General features: G+C 38.5%; 1 long non-coding RNA gene across 1 annotated transcript; it reads right to left on the bottom strand.

Moving 5' to 3' along the window:
- Positions 1-4,648: 4,648 nt before the first annotated feature.
- Positions 4,649-6,760, bottom strand: LOC137477629 (uncharacterized). Its single transcript, XR_011001107.1, has 2 exons — positions 5,757-6,760; positions 4,649-5,546 (listed from the first exon to the last, which is right to left on the bottom strand). It is a non-coding gene; the product is annotated as an uncharacterized lncRNA (long non-coding RNA).
- Positions 6,761-16,014: the final 9,254 nt, after the last annotated feature.

A 16,014-nucleotide genomic window follows, 5' to 3' on the forward strand; every position in this document is an offset into this window, starting at 1 on the left:
AGGTAAGCAAAGGAACCCTGCAGCTTGCTCGTAACACAATGCAGATGATCACCGGGTACCCAACTTCTGCAGCTCTGCTGAATATCCCTGAAGTTCTGCAGCCATCCAAGTTTTATGGCTAAGATTGAAGGACTTTGAAACCAAGACGTGGATAGGAGGAACAGAGGTAAATTTACGAGCAGAATCATTCTGAGTTGTGGCTGTAACCTGCCTGACCTGAACAGCAATATGAATTTTATTGGAATCACAGGAGCACACATGCTACCAGTTCCTTCCAGAGTAATCCCTGACACCAACACACCCTGGCACACGAATCCCAGGCTGTTTGGTGAGGTACAAAGTAAATACAGCTGTCAGCTGTAAAGACAGCATTTTCTTGTGCTACCAGCAATTCTCTCTGGAAACTCTTCATGTAAACCTGGTGGTAGGAATCTGATATTTACTAAATTCTACAACATGCTATGAAAACAACAGCCTGTTTATGATAAAAAACTCAAAATGCAAAACTGCGAGGAAATCTCCAGAAAGAAGAACTTTATTTTCCATTTTTTATGATACTTTAACACAGGTGTTCTTCAACAAGTCCTTCGGAAGTGAGAGTAATGATTTTGCAAAACTATTGCAAGACAGGTTGGATATTTCTCTGGTTAATGATGTTACTTTGGAAGTCATTTGAGTTATAAATGCCTATACTGTATATATAATTTATTTTAAAATGTAGTGTTATATGTAAAATAAGACATAAGCTAAATATGGTTAATAGTCTAACAAGGCATTTGCATGCATGCAAAATTAAATGTATTACTGCAGTGTAATTTTTAATTTTACAAGCAATGTCTACAAAAAAGAGTGACATCTATTGACAAGTTCCATGTTACTGTAGAGACAGCATCTCTCTTTGGTCCTCCATGTTGATCTAATGATCTAAAAAGGCACATTGGTCTTTTACAGTATACATTCTTAAACAAAAATTATACATCTCTAATTTTAAACAGCTTGGATCATTTATAAACAGAGATCAATATGCTACTAAATCTGAACAAAAAAGTTACATACTGTAAAGATATAATTTTTCCAGATTGCAGGAAACCCCTTTTCCCATATTACTTTCAGATGAAAAGAAGATTTGGTGAAGGTCAGGCTAAGGCTAGGACTGATCACAACATTCTAAGTCAAATTTGGGGGTGGGGGTCTGCTATCATTGTCTGTCCCACTGGTGCATGGATTGCATTTGACTCATCACACCATCCACCTTGTTTTCAACAGGCACAGATGGCAGAGGGGAAGAAATGAAAGGTGGTTTTCCAAAAGACGTAAACTGTCAAAGGTATTAATATTTCCTAACAGTGCCTCTCCAAATTAGCAGCTGTGTGTGGTTACTGTGGGGACAATATGCAATCAGGTGCCCAGGAGTCAGTGACTCTGTAGTCCCCAAGAGCTCAGAGGTGCCACAGTCCTGTGGGAGAATGGAATGGAGGCACAAAATTCCTTGACAAAGACATGTGCAGTGTTGGTGTTGGCAAGGAATTGTGTTAGAACATTTCTCACAAGCTGGGGGTTGCACATCTCACTGTGCCAGGACCAGAGCACTCAGTGTTTGGGAGATGTGTAACACCACTTAATTCCTGTCAAACCTACACCTATTATGTTAAAAATAACAAGGGCTTCAGAAAGGAATATTGCTAAAATGACTTTTAAGAAATGCTACAAAGTTCCTACAGCAAATACTGGACTAATTTTTGAATGAGTCATGACAGTCTGCTGAAGAACTAAAATATATTTTGTTTTCACAACAGCACCTAGATACCATCCTGATTCTTAAACAGTCATGGCACATATTTGGATGAAGAGAATCATAGTTGCATAGGGCATATTAATGTTTTCTGAGAAAGGAGAAATACCTTTTTTTTTTTCCTTCAATCTCATGTTCTTTGACAATGACTCTCCTTCCAATAGATTGATTTCAACAGAAAATGTACTTTGGTTTGTTTGGCTCCTCCAGCAGGAAGTCTACCTCTTTTTGAGTCATAAAATCTTTGTTTGAAATTTTCTAATGGCCATGTCACAGCTAAAAATTGATTAGGTTATTTACCCCTTATTTGCAAAAAAAAAAAAAATATTAGGCCACAATTGTCTCTGCCCCTAAAAACTGTTGTGCTAAATCCACATCCCATAACCGTATTATCCATTACCCTGAACATAGGTAAGAAACCTGGAAACTGTCTTCAGATGGTCAGCAGAAATATCTCCTTTTGGAGAGGAAATAAAGAATTAATGCAGACGGTGAAACTCTGTGCCCTTGCTTCAGCAAACAGCAGCAGTGATGGAACCATCTATTCCTGTAGTCATGAATAATTTCAGAATTCAAACTGCTTTTGCTAGGTAAGAGCAAAGAAGCAATTCCTATTCTAGGGAGGGGTCTGAGCTGAGAGTCAGGAGTCTCTTCTGCTTCCTCCACACTTGTCCAGAGTCAAACTCTGACACAAGGTACAGTCTGAACCTGTCCCAACTTCCAGATGCAGAAGGAAGGAAATAACACCAGATAAAATGTAACATGGGTCATAAATATTCCTCTCATAAAATTTTAACAAGTTCAGAATAACACCACCAGAGGAGACTGAAGACAAAAAATTAAACTATATACAGAAGGACTGACAACAGACTACAGGGAAAAAGAACTCAAAATCCTGAGACTGTACTACATAAGAAAAAGTTTGACTTATGTACATATTTTGCTTCCAAAAGTTAGAGGTGTTAAAAGTCAGACAGCAGAACCCTTCCAATATCTGTTATGAAATTTAATTATTATTTCTTAAAGGCAGAAATTATTTCATTTTATTGTTAAAGCATTACTAGTGCTGTTTACTCAATACATAAACATAGGTCTGCTTGCACTAACGTAGCAACCTTACGCGTAAAAGCTTTGATCTCTCAGTGATTGCACATAATATTACATCTACTCAACTGCAAAGGCAGCCTGCCCAGAGCTTTCTTAGCTGTTTTCAGTCGGAGAATATTTTGGGCCAAATTGAGTAATGCAGATTTAGAAGACGGGAATTTTAGTTCACAAAAAAATGCTTGAAGCCACAAAACAGTAATTTTCAGGCAAATTGTGACCGTGTGCTTTCTTCACATTCTTCAGTGAGAAATGTCTTTGTTTAAATCAGCCTGAAATTATTATTTGGGTATTACTTTGAACACTGCATTTCCCCATCACACCTGAAGCTGATAACCTGACTGACCCTTTGTTTTAGCTGATGAACTTCAAGCAGTGCTTCACTTCTTAAGGTTTTATCTAGCACAAATAAAAATTGGGAAGATTAATATACCTTACACCGGAACAGGGGGATGTAGATGGGAAAGCCATCAACGAAATATGCAGGAAGAATATGTTTGCTTATTTTATTGTTTCCTGAGGGTTGTTCCTCTCCTCCCTTTCACTCCATCAGTACATAAATTATGCTTATGCTTCTGTACACCCATTGAATACCAAACCTCCCACCACCTTCCTTCTTATGAAGATCATAAGTTAGAGGAGCAATAATAGCCACATTCTTAGGTTACAATAGCAACATTTAGAGGTATTTGTCTTTTCCTTTTTCTGACAGATCCATTACCAGTTCATTAGCCTTTAGTGGGTAGAGACATTCAGTAAACAAATGAAAGTAACTCCATTTAAGAGCTAGTGAGCTAAATACAGCTCTCCTGCTCAGCCTGCTAATTACATGGAGAGTTTCGAGTGCACACAGAAACAGAGCCATCCTTTGCTGCGATTTTAGAACATCTCATCTTAAAATTCCTGAAAGCCAAGACACAAAATTAGCTTTGTCAGTGGCTACAAAGATGTGAAATGGAAAACTATTCCAGTAGCATTTGTGGTACTCCATCTTGCTGTAGTCCAGAAAATGTAGAGAATATGTATTCTAAATTCAAAAGATAATTATCTTCCTCTTCCACTCTATTCCCTAGTTGAGGTGACAGACTGCTCCAAGTACTACAAAAGCACAGTAATCAAAAGACTAATATCTTCTTAATTTCAAGCTTAAAAATATTTTAAAAATATACGTAGGAGGAGTGGCACATAAAAGCCCAGTCTTCATATCTGTGATACAAGTTATTCTGGAATTAAATAGCCCAGTATAAATGCCGCCATGCCAGGATACAGCATTACTTGTCCTTCTCTACATGCTTTTTGTCTATCCTACATTCAGGTTCCTGTACAGAAACCAGGGAGCCAATAATTTTCTTATATTTGGACACTAACCTCCTATAGATAATTACATTCAATAAATTTAAGTTCATCAACACAACAAGACTTTACCTTGGCTAGAATGGGGGTAAAAATTACCTTTACCTTTTCACCTAGTGTGCAAGTCGGGAGAAACTCAATTTAAAACACAGTAGAAATCCAATGCCAAGCCCTTATTGCTAATAGCCATATACTTTTTTTTTGGGAGTATTTTTCTTACCAGCACTAAGTTTTTGTGCCGCATTGGGGCAATAAGCAGGCTGCTTCTCAAATTTTTAACAAGGAGGCATGTTCACAGCCTGTTTCCCCCTAAGAAGGCTTTGAGAATAAGGTAGTTTATATCCAGAGCTAATCTAAGCCTGACTCAAAATTAATTAAATGGCAAGAAAATGCAAGCACTTTTTTAACGTAAGTGTTTTTACTTGGGGTGAAGTTGGAAGCAAAAATTATGATTCAACATGAGGAACCTAAGGTTTTCACTTAATTCAGAAGACTGAATAACATTGTTGGTGCAGATGCTGGCTGCACTTTGACAAAGTATGATGTAAATGTCAGAGAGACACATTTTGGGAAGATATGTTATTGCAAGGTCCTGTTGAAAGATGCTTTTAAGAAGCTGTTGTCTTTTTTCCTAATTGATCACAGGAAGTGCATCTCCTGGAGAAGCAGTGAGAGCTGGCATCAATGACAGGCTAGTTTAATGCAGCTCTTAACAACAACCTGCAGAGATTAGGAGGCTGTCAGAAAGATAACACCAGAGATTTATAGATTGTTTTCTGAAGCCATTCTCGGCTCTCATGGGTGCTCTGTTATGTTTCTCTTTGCTTGGATATGTAATATGTACTCCTCATATAGATCCAAGCTGTAGTTCTCATTTATGGAGAAAATAGCCTTGCACCTTTATGTACTGCTCGACTCCCAGTGCCCGGGGAGAGCAGGAAGACACGTGTCTGGAAGCCAAGCCAGTTAAGTAGTTAGAATGGCTCAGGGAAATCTGAGTTATAGCTGCAGTTTCTTCTGTCACTTGAGTAGGGCATTATGGGCCTAATTCAGCTCCTGTAACACCACTAAATCGATGGAGCAGCATTATCAACAAATGAGCCCCCTGGGTGCTGAGTCGGGACTCAGGTGCTGCAGTGTTTGGGTCTGAAGGTCCAGCTCCTGAAAGGCACTTGAGTCCTCAGGGAAGGGCTCCACTCCATCAGGGCAAAGAGAGTGTCTCTTTTCTCACATCCATAGCTTGGAAACAAGTCAGACTGAAGTGCCCCAAGCAGAAGGGGACATAAAAGGTGCTCTGCTAACACAAGAGGCGAGCAGCACTATTGATTTTCATGGAATTAGGCTGTCCTGAACTATCTGAGTAGCCGCTCCCCTTCCCTCTGACAGAACAAGCCAATGCCAGGATTGCACCGAGCTTGCCTTTGACTTCTATATAGCTGCCTTTCAGAGACCTTTATATATTTATGGGATTTGCCTATTGTAGCTTTAAAGACATTGCATGTTTTACCTAATATGACTGAGACAGGACTATTCATTGTAATTATTCCTGAAGATCATTTCACTTTTCAGTAGCCAGAAGAGTGGAAAGTAAAAATGAACTACCTGAACAGTCACTATTTGAACAAAGGGCACTATGGTGCAGGCAGAGGAGAAATTCTGGATGTGCAGGGAAAGGTTACTCCCTCAACAGCATATAAATCATAAAGATAAAACCAGTTAACTGCTCCTTTATGGAATATTAGGAAGACTTTCCTATGACTTTTGGTTTGTTTTATTATTGTAAATCAGGAGTAGAGAGACCTTAAAGACAGAACTATAATGTATTGGGCAGTCTCAGCCCACAGATTAATCTACACTTTTCCAGCTCCTCAGAGGACCTGCCATCATTTTCATAAATAGATGACAAGGACAAAGATGGACAAAGCTAATTAATTTTGTTTCTCATGAGCTGAGTGCAATGTACAAGGTGATGACTTAAAATGAAACCTCAGGAGCTAAAGATATATGGCAGCTAAAGTGGGCTGATGTGATTTCTTAAAAACCTGAGGAAATGCTACCAACTTCTACATAAAATTTGGATTCTGTTTCAATTAGAGAGTATAGGAAGAGGGAAAATATACTTAAACACTACTTTTTTTTTAAATTTAAATCAGAAGTGTTAAGCTGAGTTCAGGCACCAAAACAAAGAACATTTTTAGTGAAACTAGCACTGAAAAGGAACTGGAAGAAAGAGGCAAGTCAGTAATACTCATAACTCAGAGTAAATAAGGAGTCTCATTATGTGGACTAAATGCACAAGACAGTTGTTTCCTCATACTGACAGTAGGATTAGTTTTAAGGCATACACCTTACAGGTGGCATTTTGATCTGTGAAATGAACACTACAAAGTACTGAAGGATCTAAATCCATGAAGCTAGCTATAGCTTAAAATACAAGTTGTGCATACCATAATGCACTTGAGAGAAAATTTAATGGTTGCTGGGAAGATGAAGGTCATCCTTCCAGCATCCCCCACTTCCTCCTCCTTCCCCCAGCTCCATGGGATATCCCTTTGGTCAGCTATCCCAGCTGTGTGTGTATCCCCACACCACTTCTTGTGCAGCCCCAGCCTCCTCAGTGGCCAGAGCAGGGGGAATGCAGAAAAGGCTTTGACTCTGCAAACCTTGCACAGCAATAACAAGAACATTCCTGTGTTACCCACTCTGTTTCCAGGACAAATCCAAATCACAGCCCCATAGCAGCTACTGCAGAGAAGAGGAGCTCAGACCAAAACCAGCATGGTGCACAGCCACACAAAGATGTCCAAACACACACATCTAACAGATGTTCAATACAAGTCCTTCACAGCTTGGGCACTAACTGAAAACAACTAGGAGATCAGATGCTGCAATAATAAATATAAAACTAACAGTACAAATGCATTAGGTAACATCAAACATAGGGCAGATGCCCACTTCTTTCAGTCTGGTAAGAGGATAGAATATGGAACATAGCAATTACAAAAAACCCCAACCAAACAAAACCAGAAAAACAAAAAACCAAAGCCAAACAAAAATAAACACAACTAAGAAACAACTAAACCTGTTTCCTGGGCATAAACAGTTGGATTTAAAAAGATGGCAGTAGTCAGTTTAGCTGAATATAAACCATTAAGTCTTTGATAAAATCCATGTGGCAGACAGATCTGAAACAGGTGTTTTTTTCTATCAGCCTTAGTTATATATTGAAAGCAAAGATTAGGAAAGACTTCTTTATAGCAGCTGGAGAAATGCAGTGAAGAAAGTCTATAACTGCACTATATTCATATGAATTTTGTGTTAAAGAATCCTCCAAGGCTAGATAAAAAAGAATTGTGATTGTGAGAGCATCTGCCCAGGAAGAGGCCCTTCAGAACTGAATTAAAGCAGTAAGAAATACTGTGTTGGAAATTTAAGTGGGGAATTTCAATATTAAATACAGTTTTAGTTGAAGACTATAAGATTATTATAAATGTTACAGAGGATGGAGAATGCATGAGATCAAATCATCCACAAGAAGTTCAAAGACTGCTTTTTACAGTGAATTCAAATTAACAAAAACATTGAGGGGTTGTTAAGGCTCAATGTATGCAATAAAAAAATACATGGACCTGCATAAATTGAAGGAGCTCATGTTAATTCCACATGACTTACAGAAGTAAAAAGACAAAGAAAGACATACTCCTAATGCTTTAGTTTATTGAAACCATTTCCCCAGTATATACCATCAACCAGAAGCTTGATCACACCCATCAAGTAGGTTTCACCTGGCCTGTGATGTCTGTCAGTAATGACTCTCCCTCCCCCAGTGTTTATAGCCCAGTGTAGAAGTACTTCTGCCCTGTAGGCACCTCCTAAGGCTGGACCCCTCTCACCAAAGTTGGCTGCAGAATCAGACCTATATTCCATCAAAACATGAAAACAGAAAGCCATTGTTGTTTTCCTTTAAGTTTGTGTGACTCAGTTGGGCTGTTTAGAGTAAGAAGTGCTTATAATAGGCAGCTAAAGTGCCATTGCAGAACAAGAAATATATTTGGCCATTTGATGGCAGTGTTAAATTGTGCATTGCAACATCTTTGTTAGGTTCAGGGTCTGCTCTTAGGATCATACACATCTCCTACATCTCTCCTTCTAGGGCTTTGGATTCATGGCTCAAATCTCCTTTTTTAATATATGAAAGAAAAAAACCCTAAAGGCAAAAAACCTGTGAAGATTAGGCACAGGGTGGATTAATTTATTTGGAAGACTGTCTTGGAAATATTACTACTTAATATTTGAAGATCTGTTGATGTTTTGGATCACTTGAAGTCCCTACTACAACATTCTGGATCATTTTATCAAATAGAAAACCAACACTAAAGTAATTTGTAGTCAGAGAAGTCCTTATAAGAAATCCCAACAATATCAAAGGAAGCTTTTTTCTCCGCATCTCCAACATTACACATATTAACCTGTAGGGATAAATCTAGAAAGACAAGGAAGATTTGCATTTCACTCTTGTACAGCTCCAAGATACAGTTGGAGTCAGGACCAGTTGCTATCTCTGAACACATGTCACATAAAATTCCATTCATTCCCTTCTAGACAGTCTCTAACTACATTTACATGTCTAATTCCTGTCAGCACATCATTCAGTTGAGGCAATTATTAAATAGCATGTTCTAATTTTTGTTTGGTTGGTTTCTGCATGTTTATAACAGGCAGCAATTTTTCAGATTTATTAATTGCACAGAATTACTAGATGAAGTGATGCAGGAAGAGGTTTACATACAGCCTACAAAATCTAAGAGAGAAGTTATCACATTCACTTTGATCTCACTCTGCATGAGGACTCACAGCCTTTTCCCACCATGCAGGGGAACACAGCAGGGACAAGTTTTATCCCATTATTTCCTTCAGTCATAATCAATCCAAGCAACCAAAATTATTTTACAAGCATCCTGAAGGTTAGAGGGTACTCACTTTGTGAAACTTCCTCCAACATTCTCACTTGTCTTTAATTAAGTGGTATTAAATCCCTTGGTTCTTATCTACAGAAAACCAGGAATAGCAAAAATAGGCCTCTGACTTTTCAGTCTGGACAATGAATGCAATGAACAAAAGCCTAGCAATGCAAAGGTATCTCTGAAATACACAATTTTGAATTGGCAGATTTTTGACTATGGTGGGTTGACCTTGGCTGGCTGCCAGACCCCCCTCCACCCCATCTCTCACTCCTCCTTCCCCAGGAACAACAGGATTAACAAAATCTCATGAGAATAGTAGGGCATTTAGCTATTAGTTACCATCGGGGATAAACATACCCAATTTAAAGAAACAGAAGATATAAAACAATTCCCCCCATTCCTGTCTTTCCAAGCTCAATTCCACTCCCTCATTTCCATCTCCTCTCCCTCCCCAAGTGGTGCAGTGGCATTGGGATGACGGTAAGAACACAGCAGTACCTCTCTGCAGCTTCTTCAGGTTGGGCTTCTCTCTACGAGACACAGCTCCCTGCTGTGTTTCAGAGCCCTCCACAGCCTGTGAGGAAAGAGAAGAAAGTGAGGAAACCTGTACTAGAGATGCTTCTCAAGCTTTTTTTGCTATTATTATTATTATAATTATTTTACTTTTTTCAGCATCCCCCCTCACACTAGACCTCAAGGCTTTTTGCCCCATTTTAAATAGATCCCAGCACCCTGTCACAGCAGACTTCTGCTGCAGACACCTACCACAGATGGAGCTCAGCAGTACAGGCACTAACCAGAGCTAGGGCTCCAAAAAACTACTGAGTGCCCAGGAACCTCTGAAATAACCCAGGCCAGGGTTAGCAGTGATTGCACTCCCCTGGTGATAATTAGAGCCCTCATTAAAGGACAGCTACAAGGCACAGGTGGTGAGATTTTTTCATTTTAAATTTTCTTTGAGAGAGGAAAAGACCTGAAAGGTCCTAGTCCAGCTATCCCTGGCTGCACAGTGCTAATTTGTTAGTGAGGAGAAGATGGCTTTCTAACTCAGCATTCCTAATACCTTCTATTTATTGTCTTAAGCAACAATTCATTGTCCACTAACATGAAATATGGGAAGGAGGAATGCAATAATCAATTTTCTCATTTTGAGTTTTTGCTGAAATAAAACTCTGAATCCATCATGTTTCTGAATATCACCTGAATATTTGCTGCTTCCTACTGTCCACCTTAAGTGACCTACAAAATCCAGCAGGAGTGATCTTTCTAGTTGATAAGCTGCCTTCAGTTTTAAAGCTTCCTCTTTTTCCTGAAGCATCACATATAACCAGGTAGGACACTGACCTCAAGCAGTTGTGATGAACACGGGAAGACACTGCAATCATATTAGCAGCCCCTAAATTATTCAGAGCACTTTCTGGTAAAATGGTGCTGCAGGACAATGAAAGCAGATTAGATTTTTTTCCCTATTGCTGTCTGTAATTATTTCTATCAGATAAGTTATTTGCTATGCAAGCTTACCTTCGAAAGCATGTTTATTTAAAAGAGAAAGAGGAAGAAATCCTTTGTAGGACCTGCACATGATTAAATGGCTTTAACAAAGCATAATGAATAATAATGACAAAGACTTGTTAATTGGAATTTTAAGCATTTTGATTCATGAATTGGAAGAGCTAATGATATCAAGATGACTGCATGTAGCAAATAAGTGGGCATTTGCCAGTGCTGCCTATCAGTGAATATTACAGATGAGTGTTCCTAGTTTGTCTATTTCTGCAAATAACATTTCTTCTGTAATTTTAATGTTATCACAGTACAGGGAAAAAGAGCATGGAACTATTGCCTTTATCAATATATTCTGATATTTGAGAGCAGATCTCTGAGAGCTTGTACAACCCAAGAAAAAGACTGGGGTTTTTTTGGTTTCTCTTTTGTAAAAGGGACCTTGGTCAAAAGTAGCCACACAGAAGTACAGGTGAGTCCCAGCACTGCTACAGGAAGGGTGACTCAGGGAGGGGTATCTGGGTTTGTTTGAGAGCTTGATGGTGATTTTTGTCATGTTTTGTCCTCAAAGCTCTATGCAGGAAGGCAAATATTTGCATAAAAGTATGCAGAATGAAACACTTTTTAATTTCCCCATTGTATTATTATGCTATCTCATAACCAGGATTTGATATAAGGTGTGCATTAAGATAATGACTTCTTTAAACTACTCCATGGTAAACACTGCTTTATAGAAAACATCTTTTTGCAGGAAAACTTTGTTTCCTTCCAGAAATGAATTTAGGGGGGAACTGATTTTTTTTAATCTCTATTTTATTTTTTCTATATGCAGTTGCCTAAGGTAATACAGCCCTCCTAAATATGTGGTTTAATTTTTCTCATTTCACTGACAGAGATAGGGCAATATAGGTGAAATGAATTTGAGAAGGAATTTTCCAAGTTATGCTTACACCTTTCATCACTATCACCTTCAAAATTAAACAAAATAAGAAGTTATACAAATATTTAGATATTCTACTATAGCAGACAGGATCTGAGGAAAGGACAATAAATGTCATAAAACCTTCATTTTCCATCCAGTTTTCCTTGACAAATATCCCTTTCTTTCATACAGCCTCTGTTGAGGAAGGCCCATGGAGAGGAATGGCCCGGCATCTATCACTTTATCACTCTGACAACATTCGTTAACAATGTCACCTTTCCTTTAAACCCAGAGTTTGCTCTAAGAAATCTATTTTTTTAACAATATACTGTGTGGTCAAGGCAATTTTTAACATCTATTACTCTTGTGTATTGTGTTTGAAATTGATAGTGCTGAATGTGTTACATTTCTACTATCAGATACTCATTGTGGGAGATAGAAATGCTGTGAAGGCCACTAACATCTCATTGAAGAAAAGGAACACAAATCTGATGGCTTTCCATTGAGGGACAGCTGCTCAAAGGGAGGTTAAGTAAGCACAATACGTTGGATACTGCTTTTACCCCACTGGAGAAATGTGTACCAAAGCACTTCAGAGCTTTCCATCAGATCAGTGTTCTGGTGTCAGTGCTGTAAACAATTTCAATAGGATGCTGGCTGGGAGAAGTGGAGAGAGAACAGAAGAGAAAAGGAGGAAAACAAAAGGTGAGAATCTTTTAAAGAAAGTGACAATTTTTTGTTCTACAGTAATGAACAAGCATACATATTCCTTTTGAATACAAATATTTAACTCTGTACAGACAGGTTTCCATTAATAACAAAGAGTAGTGAAGCAACTGAATATGTGCCAAGATTCTGCCCTGTATTTTAATAAATTTGAGCAGATTCCCTGAATTTAAGCAATAATCCTGTACTGACTTAGTTTATTTTCTGGTGTGGAAAATCAGCCCTACTTCAGCTTGTGCATCAGTTGTCACAGGAGCCAAATCAATCGGACAGTCAAGGTGGATCTGCCTAGATCTCCATCTGAAAGTGAACTGCCCAGGGCAGCCTTTAGTCATTGACTCAACAGCCTGGTGTCATTAACAAATGAACTAGGGCTCCTCTCTTTGTAATCAGGGGACACTTGGCTGCCTGCAGACACGGTGTCCTCCTGTGACTCCCTCATCTCCTGCCTCAGCCTGAAGCCTTTGGCAGGAGCCCCCTGTGCTGAACTGCTCTACACAGAAAAAGCCATCTCCTGTTCTTCCAGTCATTCCCTTTTCACAGGGAAAACCTGCAGACTGAAAACTAGCCAAGTGGGAACATCCTTCACACAGCCTGATTAATGTTTCTACAGGCTTCTTAGGAGATAAGTACTATTTTATTAAATTCTCACTCTACTAATATCAGAAGATTTTCTAAGTTAAGCAGTGGTCTATGCAGCTGCGCATATTTTCTACACGCCTCTAAATTTTATTTTTCAAAATTTTTTTAGATTATTTGGCTTTTTTAATGGGAAAAATTTTTAAGACAGAAAAAGGGAGAGAAAAAAGACTAAACCCCCTGAAATGTCACCCTAAATACCATTTCTACTCCATATTCTACCTTTGGGTTTCAGGTCCCTCAGTATATAATGAGGTACCACTATGTTATATACCACGCAAACCTATGAGACAGGAAAAATAAAAATAGTACTCAAGTGCTGATTTTCATTTTCTCTTATCAACAGCTTTGTTGTAAGGTAAACGTAAATGCCTTCTGAAATCTGGCTACTTGATTCTCTCTTCCATTTGTGTTTCTAAGATATAAATAAAGCAACTGAAAATAGATCTGAAATACATACACACTCTGAGAATGAGTGGTGATGAGCATCCTGTGGTACAAAGTGAAAGCTTGTTTCTTATGAGTTGATAGGGTGTCACAGACTTCCCCTGGATCACGGAGTGCAATGGATCTTTTCTTAAGACAGCCCTGACAGCTTCATGTAACTGAACTAATTCCAAGTGATGTTGATTTAATTCTTTGAGATGAGAGTCTGATAACTGCCTTCAGTCTCCTGTAGAAAACAATGTGCATTCCTGCTGCTCTACACCAATGCTAACAACAACATGTTGGAATGCAAGCTCAACAAATCATTTCAGCATTTACTTTAGCCTGCCCCACTGCAGCAAAACACTTAAGCACATGCCTAAAGGTATAGACATGCTCAAGTGCCTTTCTGATTAATGATGAACTGGAGCCCAAGTGTCTAATTTCAAGGCTAACACTGTGTCTTATTGCTAGATTGGAAGAATTACTCATTCTGGTAGTATCCAGGGAGATTAACATCACATTTCACTTCCCTTTCTCCATGAATGCTGCTGGTACACAGTGGATGAGCTGAGCCCATGGGCTGGAGGAGCTCTGAAATATTGACACACAATCAGACTTGCCAGCAAGTGATGCCCCTGAGTTCCTCAACCGGCAATCAGGATGACCCCCCCCCAAATGAAGTTTTACAAAATGTTATTTCATCATTTGAATTAATGAATCCTGAAAATCAGTTTTCAGGAAATAGTGGGGAGGAAATTGTTAAAGTGCTTTAACATCCTGTCAAAATGTCACCTATGTGCGGGAACGGCATGTGTTCATTTAAAAAAATAGAAATGCAGAAAAACACATGACAATCAGATCTGAGCTGAGGAAAAAACCCAACCAAACAACCCACCCAGAAAAAAAAAAAACAAAACCAAAAACCAACCAACCGACCAACCAACCAAAAAAACAAAACCCAAAATGACAAGGGAATAGAATGAAGGATAAGAGCACTGTCTTTACTGTGAATCCTCATTTTAGCCTCCAGATGGTGGAAACAACAAGGTCAATGTCTCCGTTTAAAGAATGCAGCCCCCCCATTGCCAATGTACCAGAGACAATGTCAGACTTAATTGACAGATTACTGTCTAATCAATGATTTCTCTGATTAGTGACCCATTGACAATACAACCAAATCAATGTGTTTATTCCAGGCATTAGACCTGATGCTCTAAAAGAGTGAAAACCAGGAAAAAATTACAACATTAAGTAACTTGAATCCCCTGCATACCAATTACACTTGTCATTCAGCTTGCCTATTTACAGGATTTGAAAGGTTTAGTTGACAGCAGAAGGGCTAATAAACAGAATCCAAGTCATGTTTAATTATATCAGTTTTATTATCTTAATTAATCAGTCCACTGCTCTGCACTCTAATATCATAATGTTGTCTTTTTTTACAACAGGCTACAAAAGATTTCTTTATTTCTCTTTACTTATTTTTTGGCCCATATCTATTGTGGCATTCTTTTTTGTTGAATTCACACTCATAGACATGAGGCCAATGTATTAAATCTTTGAAAACTGCTGTTTAGCTGGAGAACAAAAACACCCTGAAAGCTGAATAGAATACCAAAAAGACAAGAGAGTCTGTACTCTAATTAATTTTAGATGAAAAGGGAAAATTAGAAAAGACAAGAAGGGATTTAAAGCCCAGAGGTACCTGGAAAGGAACTTGGAAAATATGGTGTAACTGTGCTACTGATGATAAAAATCCATATACCAGTGCTTGATTACAACCAGAGATTATATTTTAAAAAATGTAAATTATGACTTAATCTATGCCAAGAGTAGATAGATATGCAATATCCTCCTGATAGCTGAGATGAATGTGCAAGGGGGAAACTGGATAATACTGATTTCAATTTTAATTCATGTTTCAAATGCAAACTGTTTTAATTATGTCTAATTGAAATGATTTATTGCCTTAAGTAGCAAGGAAAAAGACCTGAACAGAAATTCAACTTCTTAATCTTTGTGCCACACGTTGTTCCTGTTCTCCATTTGTTTATTGTGTTGAATGAGAAATGGGAGACATGTCTGTGTCATGCTTTTGCATATTTAGCTTTTTTGAGCTCAATTGAATCATGATGTAAAGAGAGGATATAGTCTCCATACGGGAGACCCAATGATGTGAAAATGTGAACCATTTAAGGATGCACTGACAGCCTTCCTTAAAATAAATATAGCTTAAATTCCAAAGCTAGCAGTAGGTATATAAGCTGAAAATACCTCAAAAAAAGCTCAAAAGATATTCTGTAAGTAAAGTTTCCTTTTTTTAACTGACAAAACCTCATTTTGGAACGGATTATTTTTGTGGCTGTAGGAAGTGCTGTTGCCACCACCCAAGGATTCTGCTTGTATTTCATAATTTCATCCCTGAAGACGGGACCTATGGATCCACCATCGCAGAGCAGTGAGCTGACTAGAAACCTGCCCCAATTACCAGTGTCTTCTCATTTCTCTGGGCAAGCAAAACTCTGCATTTTTGTGACTGCCTCAATGGGCAGATAGAGTGGGATACTCTGGCTAAGGCAGCC

This window comes from Anomalospiza imberbis, chromosome 7, assembly GCF_031753505.1.
Source record: "Anomalospiza imberbis isolate Cuckoo-Finch-1a 21T00152 chromosome 7, ASM3175350v1, whole genome shotgun sequence".
Classification (NCBI taxonomy): domain Eukaryota; kingdom Metazoa; phylum Chordata; class Aves; order Passeriformes; family Viduidae; genus Anomalospiza; species Anomalospiza imberbis.